The sequence below is a fragment of the Macaca mulatta genome, chromosome 1 (genome assembly GCF_049350105.2).
Source record: "Macaca mulatta isolate MMU2019108-1 chromosome 1, T2T-MMU8v2.0, whole genome shotgun sequence".
In the NCBI taxonomy this organism is placed as follows: Eukaryota; Metazoa; Chordata; class Mammalia; order Primates; family Cercopithecidae; genus Macaca; species Macaca mulatta.
Window position 1 is genome coordinate 120,504,403 of NC_133406.1, and position 10,152 is coordinate 120,514,554.

The window sequence follows — 10,152 nt, forward strand, 5'->3', positions numbered from 1 at the left end:
TTGAGTGCTGGCTGAAAGAAGAGTAAAAAGAAAGGGGAAATGGAAGACACGGAGCCTCGGCCCTAACCAGTTCTCCCTCTACTCTCCCTTCCTTTCTTCTTCCTTCATCCACCATGCCCTTGTCATTCTTTTGGTTGTCAAAGAGGAAAACACCAGAAAGAATGTATTGCTCCTCTCAAGTATAAAAAGGCTGGATAACCCAAAAGATAACTCTCCTAATAGTGATATTTCAGAGAAGGTGACAGGCAAAGGGAAAAGGCTCATTCTTTCAAAGCATATAGTTACCTTCAGCAAAACTGCAACCACCAACTCCCAAGGGGGTTCTAGGCAAGTCACTGTCAGAGAAACAAACAAAAGTATCAGACTGCATGATAGAGATAGAAGATAAATTGGGAATACCAGACCATTGAGAACAACAGTAGAACCCTGTTGGAACAAGTGCCAGATTCTGCAGTATTACCTGTAAGAACCGAAAAAAAATGCAAAGGAAACATGGCTGAGAATATTTCAGAAAGGTAGAAGCTCTCAGTTTTTTCTGACTATGGCACATATGAAAGTTAAAAAAAAAAAAAACACCATAGCCCACCTCCCTCTCCTAATTTATTTGCTTTTTCAAGAGGGAAAATTCCTCATGATAGCAAAGAAGTAGAGATGAACAGAATAAAAATCCAAAAAAATTACAGATAGCAAATCTACTAAGACAAAATAAAGTCAAGTCATTCTATAAATATTTACAATATATAAAAATATTTACAATATATTTAAAAATAGTTCCAATTAAAGACCATCACCAACTTAAGATCATCTTGGCGACATAATAATAACAAGGCTCCCTCCCTGAAATTGCTGAAATGCTGACAGTCTGCATGTGCACATATGCTGGGAAAGGCATGGATAAGAAGTCACTCATCTTATTGGAAGGCTGGGATAGTACGGAGTTAGTTCTAGAACTGTCATGATTTTCATTTATGTATGTAAAATTTTAATAATCCTCAATAATTCACTGAATGGATATATCATTCAATACATATCATCCCTTTCATCAGGGATGGGGAGTGGATGTAGACAAGCAACAAACTAAATAAGAAAAGGACAGAGTATGGGATGATGACAAGAGCTGTGGTGAAAACATAAAGCCAGGAAGGGGCACAGGGAGCAGGCATGTGTTGGAGTGTGTATGGAATAGGTGCTATGCTTCCCCTGCTCCTTTGGTCACAACTGACAGCCAGACTGTTTCAGCATAAAAAAAAAATGTATGGGTTTATGTCACTCCACAGTCCGTAAGTATATTTGAGCTTCAGGTATAACTTGACCAACAGCTCAACAAAGTTACCAGATGGGAGTTTTCTCTATTTTGTGGCCATTTTTGCTGGGGATTAGCTTCATTATCTGGCCCCATCTAGTGCAAGGTGGCTGAAGCAGGTCCAGCCTCACCTCTACCAGGAAAGAGATCCACAACCCTTAAACAGGAGCCTCCAAATGAAGACTCATTGGCCAGGAAAGGCCCTACATGAGTTATGTGCTCATTCTCCAACCAATTAAGGTAGCGAGGAGGATGGAATGTGATGATTAACTTAGCGAAGTCATCACCTGTTACTCCTCTAGAGCCCACGAGTTTATGCAGCTTCATCCGAAGGGCAGGACCGCTTCTCACCCATATGGTGCCTTTGTAGAAATCGATTTTTTAAAAAAAGATGCCCCTTCTTCGTAAGAAGACATAGCCCCATGGACTCTCAGAATCAAGACAGGCTGGAATTTAGCCCCTTCTTGCTCTCTTTGTTGTGTACTTTTGTGCAGTGCACAAACTAGGCAATCCTATTCTGTGGCCCGTTGTACATGGAAGGGGAGTAGGACAGCGTAGTTCTCAACGCAGGGGACCAAGGACCATGCTTTGGGAAATTTTATCCTAAGGCCTTACTGCAAGAATTTAGAACCAGGAGTCTCAACTGAGACTGGAGAAGCATCTGATGTGAGAAATAAAATTCAGGTAAGTATTGTTTCCTGAGATGTGCCTATTTATATGACTCCAGCCATGGCTAATGGCAGTTTATTATGATGGGAAGAGCAAAGGGTTAAGAGTTAAGCCACACTAGAACTGGCTGACTCTGCCTCAAACTGGCTGTGTGACATTGTGCCTACAGTGTCTGAGCCTTTGTTTTCTTTTCTCCAGGATTTGAGGATTAATTTAATTAAGATATGTGATGCATTTGGAATGGGGCCTGCCATAAATGCTTAGCAAACGTTATTGTCACCATTTTAAATCTTTGTGATCTCGAATATATGTCTCTCTTCCAAACCACAGTTTGTTTATCTATAAAATGAGGGCCTTAAACTAAATCCCAATGCTTATAGGGTTTCCTTAGATGTGAATAAGTGAAGTGGTCTCTTGTAGGGCAATTTGAACTGGGAAATGAGAATGCAAATCAATTTCTTTCAACCATGTGAGAGCCAAACAAAGCAGGTCTGTTGACCTTTGCCCATGGGGCCAGTTGACAACCCTGGAATAAACAATCCCTTTCAGCTCCAGCATTATCTCGTTCTGTTTACATCTGGATCCTGTACTTCCCTAAGTCAAGAATCAGTCTCTAAAGTCACTGAGAACTTTTACAAAAGTAAGTGAATATGAAACAAAAGAATATGCACAGTAATAAGGGATCAGATATGTATCCTACTTGAGGACAGTCATTTCAGGCTATGTTGGAACCAAGGAACAGACAGTATAGACATATAAGGTTATGAAAGTAGAAGATTATGAGCAACCTCAAGGCCCTGCCCTGCTGCCCAAGAACCCCATGAAAGACAGCTGGAGAGGAAATTTTAGGGACAAGGTGGAGCAAAAAGAAACCTGCAGGTGGAATCCTGGATTTGGGAGTAATGACTTTGACTTTAAAACTTTTTAAGGTTCTAGAATAGAGTATTATATCATAGTAAATTTGTAGTCAATAGTAAATACATGATTGATTGATCATATCTTATTTAAAACTATTATTGCTTCAAAAAACTTCAGAAGATAGAATTAAGACAATGAACACAACTAGAATCTGTTAACCTAGAAGGACTGTGACTGGGTGTGGTAGCTCATGTCTGTAATCCCAGCACTTTGGGAGGCCAAGGCGGGTGGATCACCTGAGGTCAGGAGTTTGAGACCAGCCTGGCCAACATAGTGAAACCCCGTCTCTACTAAAAATACAAAAATTAGCCAGGTGTAGTGGCTGGTGGCTGTAATCCCAGCTACTTGGGAGGTTGAGGCATGAGAATTGCTTGATCCTGGGAGGCAGAGGTTGCAGTGAGCCGAGCCAAGATGGTACCACTACACTCAAGCCTGGGTGACAGACTCTGTCTCAAAAAAAAAAAAAAAGAAAGAAAGAAACAATGCATCAATTTTCATTGAAACACAAACTTTTTTTGTATTATGAATTAAAATGGAATCATCACAATACCTATGAATAAACGTTGCAAAAATAAGGGGAGGATTAGCATAGAAAAAAGGAAAGCAGATAAACAGCTCAATAGGAAAAGGCATGAAATAAGAGGAGGAAATGCATTTATTCAAATACATTATAGATAACGTGATATTGTTATGCCCAGACCGTTTGTTCCCCAAAGAAGACCACCAGAGTCCAGTGTCAAAGCCAAGCGGCAAGGATCTTTACTACAAGTTTGAACTTGGTCCCTCCATTCCACAGTATACAAGAGGGCCCCGAACAATGCGAGCGTTTGCTTTTTATAGCCCGAGAGTTACAGGGTAACAAAGGAATTCTTTTGATTCTCGTGCTTTCAGTAAAACCTTGAACGGCCGTCTCCTTATCAGAGACTTTCCAGGTGGTGTTTATACTGGGCTCAGGGAGTTTGAGAGATATATGGCGATATGTGGTGGGATGGGAGGATGGGATGTGTTTGTACTAGGCTCAGGGAGTTTTGAGCCCGGGGCTGAGGAATGTGCCCAGCTCCTTTCATTCCCCCCTTCTTTTCAGGTATCTTTAGAGCCAATCTTGGGTCTTATAAGTCTGATTCTGTTTCAGCGTTTACAGGTTGGTATTGGGCTCTGAGGACCATGGGTTGTACGGTGTCAAATCTCTCCCTAACAAATTGTAAAATTCTGTTAACAACACAAGGTCCTACGGTAAGCAGAAATAGTAGACTTAGCAGGGGTCCAAGGAAGGGGGCTAACAGAGAAAACATAGAGGAATTCTACCATTGGTCTGTAGCTGAAGCAAACTGTCGTGTTTTTACTTCAGTGCTTAACTTGCGTAACTGTTGGACCCGGTCCTCTACAAGTCCTGATTTATTTATGTAGAAACAACAGTCTTTTTTTAGAAATATATATGTACCACCTTTTTCTGAAGTGAGTAGGTCTAGGGCCCTCCGGTTCTGCAAGGTTACCTGAGCTAGGGATGTGAGCTGTCGCTGAAGGGAGGCAAGGGACTCAGCCGACTCCTCCATAGCAATGGCAAATTGTTGGTACAACTTGTTACTTTCTATGAGGGTGTGACCTAGGGCTCCCCCCGCCAGTCCGGCCGCAATGAAGGATGCGGTGAGGGAGATTCCTGCAATGAGGGGGAAGAATATGGCTCGTGCAGGTCTCGGTCTAGGGTCTGGGTGAATAACAGCACTAGTCCACTTACCGGTATACCCTAGGAACTCACCAGCAGTTAGTAGAGTCAACCGGGGAACTAATGTGACAGGGAGACACAGTAGGTTGTTAACAGAGGGACTAGGTAGGTTTTTAGATAAGGTTCCATTACACCAGAAGAATATGCCTGATGGAGCCCTTAAGGTGATATTAGGGGGCATTGCAGTGATGCTACAGAGGCTGGAATTGGTTTCTGAGAAACAGTAGGGAAACTTCTCCTGACTGGGGTTGTTTTTAGCTCTGTCCACAGTCCACGTGTCTGGTGCTTCAGCCGCCACCGTGATTGGTCCCAGGAGGTTGGAGGTTGGGTCCACCGGCTTGACGTGGGTGTAGTGGATTCACGACGCGATGCCTTCTATCTTTAGGGCGGTGGGTGTGGTTAGGAGTACCTGGAGTGGTCCTTTCCACCTGGGTTTTAGGGTCTCTTGTCGGTGTCACTTGATCAGGACCTAGTCTCCTGGCTGATATGGATGGGGTGTCGGCGGGGGACTGGTCTCATATAGTTCTTTTAGCTTGGGCCAGATTTCTTGATGAATTTTCTGCAAGGCTTGTAGGGAAAATAAGAGTTCAGAGACATTTTCTGTTTCAGACTTGAGCAGATCCTCTTTTAGGCTGGGAACTAAGGGTGGGGGTCTGCCATACATAATTTCGTAAGGGGTAAGGCCTAGTCTGTAAGGGGTATTACGGGCCTGGAACAGAGCGTAGGGGAGAAGGACCACCCAATTAGCGCCAGTCTCCATAGTTAATTTAGTTAAGGTCTCCTTTAAGGTCCGATTCATTCTCTCTACCTATCCTGAACTCTGGGGCCTGTAAGCGCAATGTAGTTTCCAATTTGCCCCAAGGATGGAAGCCAAATCCTGACTTACCTTAGCGACAAAGGCCGGTCCATTATCTGACCCTATCTGGACGGGGAAGCCATACCTGGGGAGGATATCTTCCAGGATTTTTTTGCTACAACCTGAGCAGTTTCCTTCTTGGTGGGGAATGCTTCAGTCCACCCTGAAAAAGTATCTACAAAGACAAGTAAGTACCGATACCCGTATTTCCCTGGCTTTATCTCAGTAAAATCTACTTCCCAGTAGATACCGGGCCTGGTTCCCCTGAGCCTTGTTCTCGTTGCAGCCTGGGATTGGGGGTAGGCGTTGTTAAGCTGGCAGACTTTGCAACTTGTCACGATGTTGCTGGCCATCTCGGCTGTATGTCTGAGTTTGAGTTTAGAGCGTCTGATCAGGTTTATCATCCGCCGAGCACCCAGGTGGGTGGTTTGGTGGATGTGTTCTAACACTTGTTGTCCTAATTTTTCTGGTAGGATGGTTTGGTCATTAGTATCAGTCCACCACCCATTCTGGATCTGTTTTAGGGGAAGCTTGTCAATCCACTGAAGATCTTGTTCTGAATAATCAGGGAAATATGGCAAGTCCGGGGGGCCCGGGTCAGGGAGCTGGAGTGCAAGGAGTTGGCTGGGAGCCTTCGCCACCTTTCTTGCAGTTTGGTCTGCCAGAAAGTTGCCTTGAGCAGTTGGAGTAGTTAGTTTCTGATGCCCTGGGCGATGCACAATGGCTAACTTTTCTGGCCTCCATAGGGCTGTTAGCAGGGCTAGGATTTCTTGCTTGTTTTTTATCTCTTTTCTTTCAGCCGTCAGTAACCCCCGCTCCCTGTAAATGGCCCCATGTATATGCGCCGTTGCAAAAGCATATCGGCTGTCTGTATATACCGTCAGCTTTTTCCCCGCCCCTAAGAGCTTGGGTGAGCGCTATCAGTTCGGCCTTCTGGGCCGATGTCCCCGGGGGCAGGGGTTCCGCCCAGATTACCTCAGTCTCTGAAGTCACTGCCGCTCCAGTGTACCTCTGGCTCTGATGCATGAAGCTGCTCCCATCAGTGAACCAGACGAGGTCGGCGTCAGGAAGTGGGTGGTCTTGCAGGTCTTCTCGAACTCCGTGCACCTGAGCTAGTATCTTGGTGCAGTCGTGGATTGGGGCGTCCAGGTCCGGGTTGGGCAGCAGCGAGGCAGGGTTTAAGGTCGTTGGGGGCAGGAAAGTTATCCCAGGTCTTCATGGAGGGCCCCATCGAACAGGGTAGGAGAGTTTTTGAATCTTTGCGGCAGTCTGGTCCATGTCAGTTGGCCACTTATGCCCCTATCAGGGTCATTCCACTCGAAGGCGAAGAGCTTTTGGCTCTGAGGGGCTAAAGGCAAACTGAAGAAAGCATCTTTTAAATCTAAAACAGTGTACCATTGATGTTTAGGGTTTAGGGTACTCAGGAGGGTATATGGGTTAGGCACAGTTGGATGTATGTCTACAATCCTCTTATTGATTTTTCTTAAGTCTTGTACAGGTCTGTATTCTCCACTATTAGGTTTTCGTACCGGCAACAATGGAGTATTCCAGGGTGAGTGACATGAGCGAAGGACCCCTTGGTCAAGGAGCCGGCGGATATGCGAGGCAATTCCTTTCTTGGCCTCTAGGGACATCGGGTATTGGCATACCTGCACGGGGTCTGCCCCAGGTTTAAGTTCAACAAATAAAGCAGGACGGTGTTTTGCTAGTCCTAAGCCTCCCGTTTCCGCCCAAGCTTCTGGATATTGCTGGAGCCAGGTTGTTATGTCCTGGTCAGGGGCCGTTTGCTCCTGGTGGAGCCAGTACTCATCTTCTAGGGTTATAGTCAGGACGGACACGGGTTGATTGGGGGCGTTGGTCACGACGGGCCCCTCAGGGAGGAAATGGATCTGTGCTCCCATTTTAGTTAGCAGGTCTCTCCCTAATAGGGGACAGGGGCTCTCAGGGATGACCAGGAAAGAATGGGTTACATTCTTGGCTCCGAGGTTTACTGTTCTTTGTGTTGTCCATGGGTATTTCTTAACTCCTGTGGCCCCTCCTACCCACGAGGACTTGGAGGATAATTTCCTATTAGTTTTAACTAAGACTGAGTGCTGTGCTCCCGTATCGACCAAGAACTGGACTGGGGACCCCTCCACTTGCAAAGTTACCCTAGGTTCGGGGAGGGGATCCGAACTCCGTCTTCCCTAGTCTTCATCTTGAGTGACTAGTACGGGTGTAGACCTAGGGGGTCCCTGTCCTCGTTGCTTCTTTTTGGGGCAGTCTCTTACCCAGTGGCCAGCCTCCTTGCAGTAGGCACATTGGTCTTTTCTCAGATTATCATGCCTGGGGGGCCGCCTGGGTTGGGTGTACTCTGGCTGTAGATGTTCTTTCTGTACTACTGCTGCCAGGACCTTGGTCATTTTTTTCAGTGGCCTTAAATTGCCTTTCTTCTGGAGTATCTCTGTTATTATAAACCTGCTGGGCTATCTGAAGGAGGTCCTGAATCCGCTTTCCTTTCAAGTCTTCTAATTTTTGGAGTTTTTTTTAATATCTGGGGCTGCCTGATTTACCAATGACATTACAACAGCTGCCTGACTTCCTGGAGCCTCTGGATCTATGGGGGTGTACTGTCTAAAAGCTTCCATTAATCTTTTTGAGTATGTGGCTGGTCTCTCTGTCTTTCCTGTAGAATAGAATATACTTTAGCCAAATTAGTGGTCTTGCGAGCAGCTGCCCGGAGACCTGCCATTAGAGTCTGGGGATAAAGGTGTAGCCGTCCCCTACCTTCTGCCATGTTGTAGTCCCACGCCGGCCTGGTCAGAGGAAAGGTCGCGTTTATGAGGTCAGGGTTGGCAGTCGGTTGACCGTTGTCCCCGGGGACCAGCTTTCTAGCTTCTACCTGTATTTTTTTTTTTTGCTCTTCCGTGGTAAACAAGATTCGGAGGAGCTGCTGACAATCATCCCAAGTGGGCTGGTGGGTGAACATGACACTATCCAGTAAAGCCAGTAAATCTTTGGGGTTGTCTGAAAACCGAGCACTCTGAGTCTTCCAGTTATACAGATCACTGGTGGAGAATGGCCAGTACTGGAGCTTGGGGATTCCTGTGTCATCTGGGGGTCCTATTTCCCGAAGGGGTAAAGCCACTGTGGAGTCAGGCGGCTGGGGGGTGGGGGCTAGTCCGTGAAGTGCGCCCTCGCGTTTGCCCTGCCAGCCCTACAAAGTTACTTTCCCTTTTAGCGGGCTCGTGAGTGCTGGTCGCCTCCCCTCCGCCTGCTCCCTCCCGCGACTCAGCCCGGGGGGCGGGTCTGGGTGTGGCAGCCGCCTCCCGTCCGCCTGCTCTCTCCCTCTATCTGTCATCCCGTGTCCTTTCTCCTTTACACTCAGTCTCTTTCTTTTTCTGTCTCTCTCTCTGACTCTCCACGTCTGCCGTTTCCTCCCCTTTCTCTTTCCGATTTCCCTTCTCACTTTCTCCCTCTCCCGTCTTTTATGGTCTCTCTCTCACTCATTCTCACTTTCTGTGTCTCTTCCTGTAAAGGAATGTGGGTTAGAATCCCTGTAAAGGAAATCTGATCTGACTTATTAATGATAGCTAGTCGCAGGCGCACTTTGGCAGCCCGGGGACCGGGGCCGGAAGTGCGCCCCGGAAGCCGGGAGCCCGGGGACCGGGGCCGCAAATGCGCACGCCCGGGAACCAGGGCAATTCAGACCGCACGCGCGCGCCTGGGAACCAGGGCAATTCAGACCGCACGCATGCGCCCGGGAAACGGGGCAATTCAGATTGCACGCGCGCGCCCGGGAACCAGGGCAGAGTCAGCTGTTGCCCGGATCGCGTACGTGCTCCGGAAACTCAGATCGCCAGTGCACCCCGGCAGTCGGGGTCAGAGTCAGCTGCTGCCCGGATCGCGAATGCGCTCCGGCAGCTCAGATAGCAATTTAAATCAGAAGAGAGCCAGGGGACGTCTCCCACCGGTCTCCGCTGGCCGTCCTATAGCGCGTCCGCCAGGACTGTGCCAGCTCCAGTTTCAGACCTCGTGAGTCACAGATTCAGATTCAGAACAGACATACAGACACAGACAGACAAACGGAGACGAGCCAGCTCACCTATCAGTAGATCAATCCTAGCAGATCCGTTGACCAGGGGTCTGGTGGGCTTGGGGAATCCCGGACGAGCCCCCAGATGTTATGCCCAGACTGTTTGTTCCCCAAAGAAGACCACCAGAGTCCAGTGTCAAAGCCAAGCGGCAAGGATCTTTACTACAAGTTCGAACTTGGTCCCTCCATTCCACAGTATACAAGAGGGCCCCGAACAATGCGAGCGTTTGCTTTTTATAGCCCGAGAGTTACAGGGGAACAAAGGAATTCTTTTGATTCTCGTGCTTTCAGTAAAACCTTGAACGGCCGTCTCCTTATCAGAGACTTTCCAGGTGGTGTTTATACTGGGCTCAGGGAGTTTGAGAGATATATGGCGATATGTGGTGGGATGGGAGGATGGGATGTGTTTGTACTAGGCTCAGGGAGTTTTGAGCCCGGGGCTGAGGAATGTGCCCAGCTCCTTTCAATATCCACTCCATGCGAAGGGGTGGCCTGCCCCTCCACACCTGTGGGCGTTTCTCGTCAGGTGGAACGAGAGACTTGAGAAAAGAAGAAGACACAGAGACAAAGTATAGAGAAAGGAAAATGGGCCCAGGGGACTGGCGCTC

General features: G+C 47.4%; 1 long non-coding RNA gene across 1 annotated transcript; it reads right to left on the bottom strand.

The window, feature by feature from the left end:
• Positions 1 to 6,257: 6,257 nt before the first annotated feature.
• Positions 6,258 to 8,367, bottom strand: LOC144331829 (uncharacterized). The gene is made up of 2 exons (XR_013399356.1): positions 8,236 to 8,367; positions 6,258 to 6,828 (listed from the first exon to the last, which is right to left on the bottom strand). It is a non-coding gene; the product is annotated as an uncharacterized LOC144331829 (long non-coding RNA).
• Positions 8,368 to 10,152: the final 1,785 nt, after the last annotated feature.